This window comes from Dendrobates tinctorius, unplaced genomic scaffold (assembly GCF_039654945.1).
Source record: "Dendrobates tinctorius isolate UK_male_01 unplaced genomic scaffold, ASM3965494v1 ptg000177l, whole genome shotgun sequence".
NCBI classification, from domain to species: domain Eukaryota; kingdom Metazoa; phylum Chordata; class Amphibia; order Anura; family Dendrobatidae; genus Dendrobates; species Dendrobates tinctorius.
In genome coordinates this window covers 20,024,748-20,039,457 of record NW_027361844.1, presented here as the reverse complement: position 1 = coordinate 20,039,457, position 14,710 = coordinate 20,024,748, and the positions used below count along the sequence as shown (strand labels likewise).

General features: G+C 39.7%; 1 protein-coding gene across 1 annotated transcript in view; it reads left to right on the top strand.

The window, feature by feature from the left end:
• The first annotated feature begins 13,105 nt into the window (after nt 1-13,105).
• Nucleotides 13,106-14,710, top strand: part of ITGB2 (integrin subunit beta 2) — a 192,872-nt gene continuing 191,267 nt past the window's right edge. The window contains exon 1 of the mRNA XM_073551574.1: nt 13,106-13,174. The gene's annotated coding sequence lies outside the window, so the exon portion shown is untranslated. The remainder of the gene's footprint in view (nt 13,175-14,710) is intronic.

Genomic DNA, 14,710 nt, shown 5'->3' with positions numbered 1-14,710 from the left:
CACTGTATATACCCCATCTTAGACATTGATGCATTATTAGAGCTCCACTCTACATCTCCCAACTTGGACATTAATGTATTGTTAGTGCTCCACTCTACATATCCCATCTTGGACGTTATTGTATTATTAGAGCTCTACACTACATCTCCCTTCTTGGACGTTAGTGTATTATTAGAGCTCCACTCTACATCTCCCATCTTGGACGTTATTGTATTATTAGAGCTCCACTCTACATCTCCCATCTTGGATGTTAATGTAATATTAGAGCTCCACTCTACATCTGCCATCTTGGACGTTATTGTATTATTAGAGCTCCATTCTACATTTCTCATCTTGGACGTTATTGTATTATTAGAGCTCTACACTACATCTCCCATCTTGGACGTTAATGTATTATTAGAGCTCCACTCTACATCTCCCATCTTGGACGTTATTGTATTATTAGAGCTCCACTCTACATCTCCCATCTTGGACGTTAATGTAATATTAGAGCTCCACTCTACATCGCCCATCTTTGACGTTATTGTATTATTAGAGCTCCATTCTACATCTCCCATCTTGGACGTTATTGTATTATTAGAGCTCTACACTACATCTCCCATCTTGGACGTTAATGTATTATTAGAGCTCCACTCTACATCTCCCATCTTGGACGTTAATGTAATATTAGAGCTCCACTCTACATCGCCCATCTTTGACGTTATTGTATTATTAGAGCTCCATTCTACATCTCCCATCTTGGACGTTATTGTATTATTAGAGCTCTACACTACATCTCCCATCTTGGACGTTAGTGTATTATTAGAGCTCCACTCTACATCTCCCATCTTGGACGTTAATGTATTATTAGAGCTCCACTCTACATCTCCCATCTTGGACGTTATTGTATTATTAGAGCTCCACTCTACAGCTCCCATCTTGTATATTAAGGTAATATTAGAGCCCCACTCTACATCTCCCATCTTGGACGTTAATGTATTATTAGAGCGCTACACTACATCTCCCATCTTGGATGTTAATGTATTATTAGAGCTCCACTCTACATCTCCCATCTTGGACGTTATTGTATTATTAGAGCTCTGCACTACATCTTCCATCTTGGACATTAGAGTATTATTAGAGCTCCACTATACATCTCCCATCTTGGACGTTAATGTAATATTAGAGCTCCATTCTACATCTCCCATCTTTGATGTTTATGTATTATTAGAGCTCTACTCTACATCTCCCATCTTGGACGTTAATGTATTATTAGAGCTCCACTCTACATCTCCCATCTTGGACGTTAATGTATTATTAGAGCTCATCTCTACATCTACCATCTTGGACGTTATTGTATTATTAGAGCTCTACACTACATCTCCCATCTTGGACGTTAATGTATTATTAGAGCTCCACTCTACATCTCCCATCTTGGACGTTAATGTAATATTAGAGCCCCACTCTACATCTCCCATCTTGGACGTTAATGTATTATTAGAGCTCCTCTCTACATCTCCCATCTTGGACGTCATTGTATTATTAGAGCTCTACACTACATCTCCCATCTTGGACGTTAATGTATTATTAGAGCTCCACTCTACATCTCCCATCTTGGACGTTTTTGTATTATTAGACCTCTACACTACATCTCCCATCTTGGACGTTAGTGTATTACTAGAGCTCCACTCTACATCTCCCATCTTGGACGTTAATGTAATATTAGAGCTCCATTCTACATCTCCCATTTTGGACGTTAGTGTATTATTAGAGCTCCACTCTACATCTCCCATCTTGGACGTTAATGTATTATTAGAGCCCCACTCTACATCTCCCATCTTGGACGTTAATATATTATTAGAGCTCTACACTACATCTCCCATCTTGGACGTTAATGTATTATTAGAGCTCAACTCTACATCTCCCATCTTGGACGTTATTGTATTATTAGAGCTCTACACTACATCTCCCATCTTGGACGTTAATGTATTATTAGAGCTCCACTCTACATCTCCCATCTTGGACGTTATTGTATTATTAGAGCTCTGCACTACATCTCCCATCTTGGACATTAGTGTATAATTAGAGCTCCATTCTACATCTCCCATCTTGGACATTAATGTATTATTAGAGCTCTACTCTACATCTCCCATCTTGGACGTTAATGTATTATTAGAGCTCCACTCTACATCTCCCATCTTGGACGTTATTGTATTATTAGAGCTCCACTCTACAGCTCCCATCTTGTATATTAAGGTAATATTAGAGCCCCACTCTACATCTCCCATCTTGGACGTTAATGTATTATTAGAGCTCTACACTACATCTCCCATCTTGGACGTTAATGTAATATTAGAGCTCCATTCTACATCTCCCATCTTGGACGTTAATGTATTATTAGAGCTCTACTCTACATCTCCCATCTTGGACGTTAATGTATTATTAGAGCTCCACTCTACATCTCCCATCTTGAACGTTAATGTATTATTAGAGCTCTACACTGTGATGTACAATGTCCGCAAGATATGTTTTCTGTTGCAATGTGCTAACAAATCCTCCATCCTAGGACATTGTAAACTGTCAGTAGAAGGAATTCCTTCCCCCCAGGTTTTATCAACCCTGCCACTTCCTCTGGAAGAGCAGGAATGTTAATTAGCTAGACCATCTTCCTCACACCATTTGGCTTCTCTCAGCTGAAAGAGAAAAAATGCGGGAACTAAACTTCTTTGTTTGAAACGAATAAAACTATGAGAGCCTATACCATAAGAACCAAATACCCTAGAGATATGAAAATCATATTTTTGTAACCTGAGCGGTCCCAGCTTCGAGACCGCGTATGTTTCGAAGTTCTACCCTGTCCAGAACATGAGATAGGATTTGCGCCCAAATGGACGGTCATATCGCATAGATGTTTGATGTTTTCTTGATGGGCTCATTACGCTGGGAAACATGATACCACTGATGAGTCCATACCAGCTTCTCCCATAAAGTTATAGCTAATCTAAGTTTTGTAGCCAAAACATAACTTGGATAAGAGAGGTGGGATCAACCCAGAATGCACCTCTCTGTGATGTCACATAGGAAAGTCTATAAGGCATTCCCTGGCAGAACCAGCTCAGAACAGCTGCAGAGTCCGTGCTGACAAGAACTCAGATGAGCGGAGAAGTGCAGCTCCGCCTCCACCCACCTTAGCCGCATGGTCTGCCTAAGGAACAATATGGAACTGTGAGTGTAATCTCTTTGTTTTCTCCACTTTTATTTTATACCTGTACTGTACATATTTTATGTCTCAATTTTATAGCAACTTTTATCTGTAATCACTGTCCTCTTTCGGAAAATAAATGAAATAATTATTTAGATCTGTCTCTATGCTCTAAGACTCGAACTATACGCCTTTGATAGATAATCGCTACTAATTCAAGGGGTTTGCCACGGACCCTCTTAATTTAACACTGTGAATTAAGTAACCGTGACTGGTGGCAGCGCGTTGTGTACGGCTATTACGGCTTGCTGGCAGTACAGAAGGGTCTTATATTGCTGAATAAGGGTCTGCGGCCACAGCATTGATAATTCCCTTACTGCAGAAGCCTAATTGCCGGTTCACAACAGGCAGCCCGTCCGGCGACCAATTATCCTAGGTGCAGTTCCCTGACTGACCTGAGGGTAAGGGGGGCGCCGGAGAGCTGCGAGTTCCAAGGTGGAACTGAGAAAGTGGGATATACACAAATCCCCGCAGTACTTGGAAGATTGATAGCAGTGGTGGGGCATCCAAATTAAACTCCCCCTGCGGCAAATTGTAGAGCGAGATTAGCTTGCTGGATATTTTTGTCACATGGTGCCAGTGGTGGGATAACTAAGATAAGCCCCACTGCGCCTGTGATAGCCGTGTGCCGGCATTGTGTCACGTCCCTCCGTCCGCTGATACACCGGTGTCAGTGGTGGGATTGTGACATAGTGGTGACACAGGGTCCGCTGTCCGTCGCGTTTTGGTGGCAGCGGGACCCCCGTTAGTCGTCGCCCGTAAGTGGACGAACGGCCGTGGGCTGTTCGTCACATACACTACATCTCCCATCTTGGACGTTAGTGTATTATTAGAGCTCCACTCTACATCTCCCATCTTGGACGTTAATGTAATATTAGAGCTCCATTCTACATCTTCCATCTTGTAAGTTATTGTATTATTAGAGCTCTACACTACATCTCCCATCTTGGACGTTAATGTATTATTAGAGCTCCACTCTACATCTCCCATCTTGGACGTTAATGTATTATTAGAGCTCCACTATACATCTCCCATCTTGGACGTTAATTTATTATTAGAGCTCTACACTACATCTCCCATCTTGGATGTTAATGTATTATTAGAGCTCCACTCTACATCTCCCATCTTGTACGTTATTGTATTTTTAGAACTCCACTCTACATCTCCCATCTTGGACGTTAATGTATTATTAGAGCTCCACTCTACATCTCCCATCTTGGACGCTAATGTATTATTAGAGCTCTACACTACATCTCCCATCTTGGACGTTAATGTATTATTAGAGCTCTACTCTACATCTCCCATCTTGGACGCTAATGTATTATTAGAGCTCAACTCTACATCTCCCATCTTGGACGTTAATGTATTATTAGAGCTCCACTCTACATCTTCCATCTTGGACGTTATTGTATTATTAGAACTCTACACTACATCTCCCATCTTGGACGTTAGTGTATTATTAGAGCTCCACTCTACATATCCCATCTTGGGCGTTAATGTAATATTAGAGCTCCATTCTACATCTTCCATCTTGGACGTTATTGTATTATTAGAGCTCTACACTACATCTCCCATCTTGGACGTTAATGTATTATTAGAGCTCCACTCTACATCTCCCATCTTGGACGTTATTGTATTATTAGAGCTCCACTCTACATCTCCCATCTTGTACGTTATTGTATTCACTAAAAGCTTGAAACAAGAGCGCAATAGGGTCTTATCTGGGTAAAATGTACAAATACTGAAAGTATTATACTCACCTTCTCAAAGAGAAAGTAAAGCCTGTATAGTATGTCAGCCTGCTGCACGTCCAACGGTCCACAGCGGAACCGCACCACGGATAATAAGGAATAAATTCTTGGACTTTAAGTGCGCTGCCAGACAAATTCCATAACCACACAAGGTTAAAAAAGTTAACCCTTTAATCCCTACGCGTTTCGAAGCATAACGCTTCTTCTTCAGGGGTTGACACGAACCCCTGAAGAAGAAGCGTTATGCTTCGAAACGCGTAGGGATTAAAGGGTTAACTTTTTTAACCTTGTGTGGTTATGGAATTTGTCTGGCAGCGTACTTAAAGTCCAAGAATTTATTCCTTATTATCTTGTACGTTATTGTATTTTTAGAACTCCACTCTACAGCTCCCATCTTGTATATTAAGGTAATATTAGAGCCCCACTCTACATCTCCCATCTTGGACGCTAATGTATTATTAGAGCTCCTCTCTATATCTCCTATCTTGGATGTTAATGTATTGTTAGAGCTCCACTCTACATCTCCCATCTTGGATGTTATTGTATTATTAGAGCTCTGCACTACATCTCCCATCTTGGACATTCGAGTATTATTAGAGCTGCACTCTACATCTCCCATCTTGGACATTAATGTATTATAAGAGCTCCACTCTACATCTACCATCTTGGACATTAATGTATCATTAGAGCTCCACTCTACACCTCCCATCTTGGATATTAATGCATTATTAGAGCTCCATTCTACATCTCCCATCTTGGATATTAATGTATTATTAGAGCTCCACTCTACATCTCCCAACTAGGACATTAATGTATTATTAGAGCTCCACTGTATATACCCCATCTTAGACATTGATGTATTATTAGAGCTCCACTCTACATCTCCCAACTTGGACATTAATGTATTGTTAGTGCTCCACTCTACATCTCCCATCTTGGACGTTATTGTATTATTAGAGCTCTACACTACATCTCCCATCTTGGACGTTAGTGTATTATTAGAGCTCCACTCTACATCTCCCATCTTGGACGTTATTGTATTATTAGAGCTCCACTCTACATCTCCCATCTTGGATGTTAATGTAATATTAGAGCTCCACTCTACATCTCCCATCTTGGACGTTAATGTAATATTAGAGCTCAACTCTACATCTCCCAACTAGGACATTAATGTATTATTAGAGCTCCACTGTATATACCCCATCTTAGACATTGATGTATTATTAGAGCTCCACTCTACATCTCCCAACTTGGACATTAATGTATTGTTAGTGCTCCACTCTACATCTCCCATCTTGGACGTTATTGTATTATTAGAGCTCTACACTACATCTCCCATCTTGGACGTTAGTGTATTATTAGAGCTCCACTCTACATCTCCCATCTTGGACGTTATTGTATTATTAGTGCTCCACTCTACATCTCCCATCTTGGATGTTAATGTAATATTAGAGCTCCACTCTACATCTCCCACCTTGGACGTTAATGTAATATTAGAGCTCCACTCTACATCTCCCATCTTTGACGTTATTGTATTATTAGAGCTCCATTCTACATCTCCCATCTTGGACGTTATTGTATTATTAGAGCTCTACACTACATCTCCCATCTTGGACGTTAGTGTATTATTAGAGCTCCACTCTACATCTCCCATCTTGGACGTTAATGTATTATTAGAGCTCCACTCTACATCTCCCATCTTGGACGTTATTGTATTATTAGAGCTCCACTCTACAGCTCCCATCTTGTATATTAAGGTAATATTAGAGCCCCACTCTACATCTCCCATCTTGGACGTTAATGTATTATTAGAGCGCTACACTACATCTCCCATCTTGGATGTTAATGTATTATTAGAGCTCCACTCTACATCTCCCATCTTGGACGTTATTGTATTATTAGAGCTCTGCACTACATCTCCCATCTTGGACATTAGAGTATTATTAGAGCTCCACTCTACATCTCCCTTCTTGGACGTTAATGTAATATTAGAGCTCCATTCTACATCTCCCATCTTGGATGTTAATGTATTATTAGAGCTCTACTCTACATCTCCCATCTTGGACGTTATTGTATTATTAGAGCTCCACTCTACATCTCCCATCTTGGATGTTAATGTATTATTAGAGCTCCACTCTACATCTCCCATCTTGGACGTTAATGAAATATTAGAGCTCCACTCTACATCTCCCATCTTGGACGTTATTGTATTATTAGAGCTCCCCTCTACAGCTCCCATCTTGTATATTAAGGTAATATTAGAGCCCCACTCTACATCTCCCATCTTGGACGTTATTGTATTATTAGAGCTTTACTCTACATCTCCCATCTTGGACGCTAATGTATTATTAGAGCTCCACTCTACATCTCCCATCTTGGACGTTTTTGTATTATTAGAGCTCTACACTACATCTCCCATCTTGGACGTTAGTGTATTATTAGAGCTCCACTCTACATCTCCCATCTTGGATGTTAATGTATTATTAGAGCTCCACTCTACATCTCCCATCTTGGACGTTAATGTAATATTAGAGCTCCACTCTACATCTCCCATCTTGGACGTTATTGTATTATTAGAGCTCCACTCTACAGCTCCCATCTTGTAAATTAAGGTAATATTAGAGCCCCACTCTACATCTCCCATCTTGGACGTTAATGTATTATTAGAGCTCCTCTCTACATCTCCCATCTTGGACGTTATTGTATTATTAGAGCTCCAATCTACAGCTCCCATCTTGTATATTAAGGTAATATTAGAGCCCCACTCTACATCTCCCATCTTGGACGTTAATGTATTATTAGAGCTCTACACTACATCTCCCATCTTGGAAGTGAATGTATTATTAGAGCTCCACTCTACATCTCCCATCTTGGACGTTATTGTATTATTAGAGCTCTGCACTACATCTCCCATCTTGGACATTAGTGTATAATTAGAGCTCCACTCTACATCTCCCATCTTGGACGTTAATGTAATATTAGAGATCCATTCTACATCTCCCATCTTGGACGTTAATGTATTATTAGAGCTCTACTCTACATCTCCCATCTTGGACGTTAATGTATTATTAGAGCTCCACCCTACATCTCCCATCTTGGACGTTATTGTATTATTAGAGCTCCACTCTACAGCTCCCATCTTGTATATTAAGGTAATATTAGAGCCCCACTCTACATCTCCCATCTTGGACGTTAATGTATTATTAGAGCTCTACACTACATCTCCCATCTTGGACGTTAATGTAATATTAGAGCTCCATTCTACATCTCCCATCTTGGACGTTAATGTATTATTAGAGCTCTACACTACATCTCCCATCTTGGACGTTAGTGTATTATTAGAGCTCTACTCTACATCTCCCATCTTGGACGTTAATGTATTATTAGAGCTCCACTCTACATCTCCCATCTTGAACGTTAATGTATTATTAGAGCTCTACACTACCTCTCCCATCTTGGACGTTAATGTATTATTAGAGCTCCACTCTACATCTCCCATCTTGGACGTTTTTGGATTATTAGAGCTCTACACTACATCTCCCATCTTGGACGTTAGTGTATTATTAGAGCTCCACTCTACATCTCCCATCTTGGACGTTAATGTAATATTAGAGCTCCATTCTACGTCTTCCATCTTGTAAGTTATTGTATTATTAGAGCTCTACACTACATCTCCCACCTTGGACATTAATTTATTATTAGAGCTCCACTCTACATCTCCCATCTTGGACGTTAATGTATTATTAGAGCTCCACTATACATCTCCCATCTTGGACGTTAATTTATTATTAGAGCTCTACACTACATCTCCCATCTTGGATGTTAATGTATTATTAGAGCTCCACTCTACATCTCCCATCTTGTACGTTATTGTATTTTTAGAACTCCACTCTACATCTCCCATCTTGGACGTTAATGTATTATTAGAGCTCCACTCTACATCTCCCATCTTGGACGTTAATGTATTATTAGAGCTCTACTCTACATCTCCCATCTTGGACGCTAATGTATTATTAGAGCTCAACTCTACATCTCCCATCTTGGACGTTAAAGTATTATTAGAGCTCCACTCTACATCTCCCATCTTGGACGTTATTGTATTATTAGACCTCTACACTACATCTCCCATCTTGGACGTTAGTGTATTATTAGAGCTCCACTCTACATCTCTCATCTTGGACGTTATTGTAGTATTAGAGCTCTACACTACATCTCCCATCTTGGACGTTAATGTATTATTAGAGCTCCACTCCACATCTCCCATCTTGGACGTTAATGTATTATTAGAGTTCCACTATACATCTCCCATCTTGGACGTTAATTTATTATTAGACCTCTACACTACATCTCCCATCTTGGACGTTAATGTATTGTTAGAGCTCCACTCTACATCTCCCATCTTGGACGTTAATGTATTATTAGAGCTCTACACTACATCTCCCATCTTGGACGTTAATGTATTTTTAGAGCTCTACTCTACATCTCCCATCTTGGACGCTAATGTATTATTAGAGCTCAACTCTACATCTCCCATCTTGGACGTTAATGTATTATTAGAGCTCCACTCTACATCTCCCATCTTGGACGTTATTGTATTATTAGAGCTCTACACTACATCTCCCATCTTGGACGTTAGTGTATTATTAGAGCTCTACTCTACAACTCCCATCTTGGACGCTAATGTATTATTAGAGCTCCACTCTACATCTCCCATCTTGAACGTTAATGTATTATTAGAGCTCTACACTACCTCTCCCATCTTGGACGTTAATGTATTATTAGAGCTCCACTCTACATCTCCCATCTTGGACGTTTTTGGATTATTAGAGCTCTACAATACATCTCCCATCTTGGACGTTAGTGTATTATTAGAGCTCCACTCTACATCTCCCATCTTGGACGTTAATGTAATATTAGAGCTCCATTCTACGTCTTCCATCTTGTAAGTTATTGTATTATTAGAGCTCTACACTACATCTCCCACCTTGGACATTAATTTATTATTAGAGCTCCACTCTACATCTCCCATCTTGGACGTTAATGTATTATTAGAGCTCCACTATACATCTCCCATCTTGGACGTTAATTTATTATTAGAGCTCCACTCTACATCTCCCATCTTGGACGTTAATGTATTATTAGAGCTCCTCTCTACATCTCCCATCTTGGACGTTAATGTATTATTAGAGCTCTACTCTACATCTCCCATCTTGGACGCTAATGTATTATTAGAGCTCAACTCTACATCTCCCATCTTGGACGTTAAAGTATTATTAGAGCTCCACTCTACATCTCCCATCTTGGACGTTATTGTATTATTAGAGCTCTACACTACATCTCCCATCTTGGACGTTAGTGTATTATTAGAGCTCCACTCTACATCTCCCATCTTGGACGTTAATGTAATATTAGAGCTCCATTCTATATCTTCCATCTTGGACGCTATTGTAGTATTAGAGCTCTACACTACATCTCCCAACTTGGACGTTAATGTATTATTAGAGCTCCACTCCACATCTCCCATCTTGGACGTTAATGTATTATTAGAGCTCCACTATACATCTCCCATATTGTACGTTAATTTATTATTAGAGCTCTACACTACATCTCCCATCTTGGATGTTAATGTATTATTAGAGCTCCACTCTACATCTCCCATCTTGTACGTTATTGTATTTTTAGAACTCCACTCTACATCTCCCATCTTGGACGTTAATGTATTATTAGAGCTCCACTCTACATCTCCCATCTTGGACGTTATTGTATTATTAGAGCTCTACACTACATCTCCCATCTTGGACGTTAATGTATTATTAGAGCTCTACACTACATCTCCCATCTTGGACGTTAATGTATTTTTAGAGCTCTACTCTACATCTCCCATCTTGGACGCTAATGTATTATTAGAGCTCAACTCTACATCTCCCATCTTGGACGTTAATGTATTATTAGAGCTCCACTCTACATCTCCCATCTTGGACGTTATTGTATTATTAGAGCTCTACACTACATCTCCCATCCTTGACATTAGTGTATTATTAGAGCTCCACTCTACATCTCCCATCTTGGGCGTTAATGTAATATTAAAGCTCCTCTCTACATCTCCCATCTTGGACGTTATTGTATTATTAGAGCTCTACACTACATCTCCCATCTTGGACGTTAATGTATTATTACAGCTCCACTCTACATCTCCCATCTTGGACGTTATTGTATTATTAGAGCTCTACACTACATCTCCCATCTTGGACGTTAATGTATTATTAGAGCTCCACTCTACATCTCCCTTCTTGGACGTTATTGTATTATTAGAGCTCTACACTACATCTCCTATCTTGGACGTTATTGTATTTTTAGAGCTCCACTCTACATCTCCCATCTTGGACATTAATGTGATATTAGAGCTCCACTCTACATCTCCCATCTTGGACATTAAAGTATTATTAGAGCTCCACTCTACATCTCCCATCTTGGACGTTAATGTATTATTAGAGCTCCACTCTACATCTCCCATCTTGGACGTTATTGTATTATTAGAGCTCTACACTACATCTCCCATCTTGGACGTTAGTGTATTTTTAGAGCTCCACTCTACATCTCCCATCTTGGACGTTAATGTAATATTAGAGCTCCACTCTACATCTCCCATTTTGGACGTTATTGTATTATTAGAGCTCTATATTACATCTCCCATCTTGGACGTTAATGTATTACTAGAGCTCCACTCAACATCTCCCATCTTGGACGTTATTGTATTATTAGAGCTCCACTCTACATCTCCCATTTTGGACGTTATTGTATTATTAGAGCTCCACTCTACATCTCCCATCTTGCATGTTATTGTATTATTAGAGTTCCACTCTACATCTCCCATCTTGGACGTTAATGTATTATTAGAGCTCCACTCTACATCTCCCATCTTGGACGTTAATGTATTATTAGAGCTCCACTCTACATCTCCCATCTTGGATGTTAATGTATTATTAGAGCTCCACTCTACATCTCCCATCTTGGACATTGTTGTATTATTAGAGCTCTACACTACATCTCCCATCTTATCTTGGACGTTAATGTATTATTAGAGCTCCACTCTACATCTCCCATCTTGGACGTTATTGTATTATTAGAGCTCTACACTACATCTCCCATCTTGGACGTTAGTGTATTTTTAGAGCTCTACTCGCCATCTCCCATCTTGGACGTTAATGTAATATTAGAGCTCCACTCTACATCTCCCATCTTGGATGTTATTGTATTATTAGAGCTCTACATTACATCTCCCATCTTGGACGTTAATGTATTACTAGAGCTCCACTAAACATCTCCCATCTTGGACGTTATTGTATTATTAGAGCTCCACTCTACATCTCCCATCTTGGACGTTATTGTATTATTAGAGCTCCACTGTACATCTCCCATCTTGGACGTTAATGTATTATTAGAGCTCCGCTCTGCATCTCCCATCTCGGATGTTAATGTATCATTAGAGCTCCACTCTCCATCTTCCATCTTGGACGTTTATGTATTATTAGAGCTTCACTCTACATCTCCCATTTTGGACGTTAATGTATTATTAGAGCTCCACTCTACATCTCCCATCTTGGACGTTAATGTATTAATGAAACATGATTAGTTGGTCCCGTGAAATGACTATTGGTGGACAGATGAGTGCTGACAGGTGAGAGTAGATATCACTTGATTAATAATTTACGTTTGCCCTGGCCGTAAGACCACCTAAACCGCTCTGATGGCAGCCCTATCCAGACTAGTGGCGATCACATGTGCAGACCATATGATAGTGCTGAAAGGATCTTCACACATTGTAAATTTTTTTTACCCAGGAGAACACTACAAGTGATCATAGAGAAGTACCTACTATCATAGAAAAGGCAAGGGAATGAGGTCCGCGACTGATGATAAAACAACTGAAGCAAAATCGTGTCTATTCATTGATATAGTATAAAGAAGTGACCTTTCTCATTAATTACAATCTCTTTTAATTGCCCTTAATCGTTGTTCTCCATACTTAGCGAAAGGGGCAGAAGCAGTTCTTTCATCATTACTGACTAAGAATTGATTTCCTCTTTTTAACCTTCCTGTTTTCATAAGGAGCATTTCAAATAAGAACACAATTACACAAAAAGTAGCACTACAGATCTTGAAGTCCATCCGATGAGCTAAGGTAAACACTTGTCTTTCCTATTAGCCTAGTTGTGTAGAGGTACATGTTAAGCTTGCCATACACATTAGACTAAAGTCGGCTGAACCTGCTGATACCAACCGTCTAACTTATATGGGAGCCTCGGAAAACTTATATTTGGGGGAAACGTTGATGTGGCATGTCTGATTTCGGACTGCTGATCTTATTGCCTCCTGGAGATATGCCGCAGCCAGACATGATGATGGCTCTCTCAGGGCTCATACTCACTTGCGAGAGACTTGCACAATTATTGTGCGAGTCTCTCGCATGAAAACCTGTTACTGCCGCCGTGCCAGGTTTTCATGCGAGAGGTTCGCACTAGAATCGTGCGAGTCTCTCGCAAGTGAGTATGAGCCCTCATGGAGAATGTGGGAGCGCTCGGCTATATCAGCATTGTAGTATATGGGATAGCCGGCCGAAATAGCTGCCGCCAAACAATCACTTAAGCCATCGTTCGGCTGACAGCCATCTAATCTCTCTAGTCGGCTTCAGGAATGGTGCATTTTTTTTTCTAATTTTACTTGGAATTAGATAAGACATGGACAATATGAATGAATAGATATGGAGGGCGTTTATTCACAGTCCCTGGGCTGAAGCAACTATGAAAGCCATGGGTTTTATTTGCCATCAGTCAGCCGTTTTGCTTTATATGACTGTAATGTTCCGGCTTCTTTGCAGTTTTGCCATAACTGTTTTAAGTATTGTTAAAATACACAATTTCTATTTTGAAAATTAAATAAAAATTATTTTTTTTATGGCTAAATCCCATAGTCATCGAGGACAGCAATGGTAAAGCGTGCAAAACTGTAAAGCGTTGCGAAATATGTTAGCGCTATATAAAAATAAAGATTATCTATTTATTATTTATAGTTACTTACACCTGAATAATATAAATGTGAATCATTGTACTTCCTCCAAAATGGATAAGACAACCACTGAGTGAGGAAGCCACTAAGCAGGACAAACTCTAACCATTTCAGGACCAATTTTATCTCAGCAGTCCGGTATTTTTTTTTCTAATTTGTATTACCAAAATAACAACAATATGAACTCTTCTTTTGTGGGATGAGTGGTCATGTAAGGATAGTGTATGTGAGCATTTTACAGTATTACAGCAAGTAATAAATAAAAAAGCATGTGTATGAATTCGGCACATCCTGCTCCAAAAAGCTCCTTCATTAAACGGAATCTGTCAGTACGATCAACCATTTTAAGCCGTCTGTACGGGCATGGAGATCATATTTAGATGAATAAAATAATACCCTGATATCTGAAATCTGATATCTTATTCCAAAGAAATCCACATTTTTAAAGAAGCGCAAGTGAAACAAATTGTAATGTGTATAAACCCCTTTTAATCTGATGACAGCTTTATCCCCTCCCCATTGGCATTCAAGCCACCAGCTTCAATCACCTGGAGTGACTTCCAATTAAGATATGAATCCTGAAGAGTTCATTTGTGGAGTTCCCTGCCTTTGGAAAGTTTTTGTGACCATCAGGTGTGTTTTGTAGAGGCCA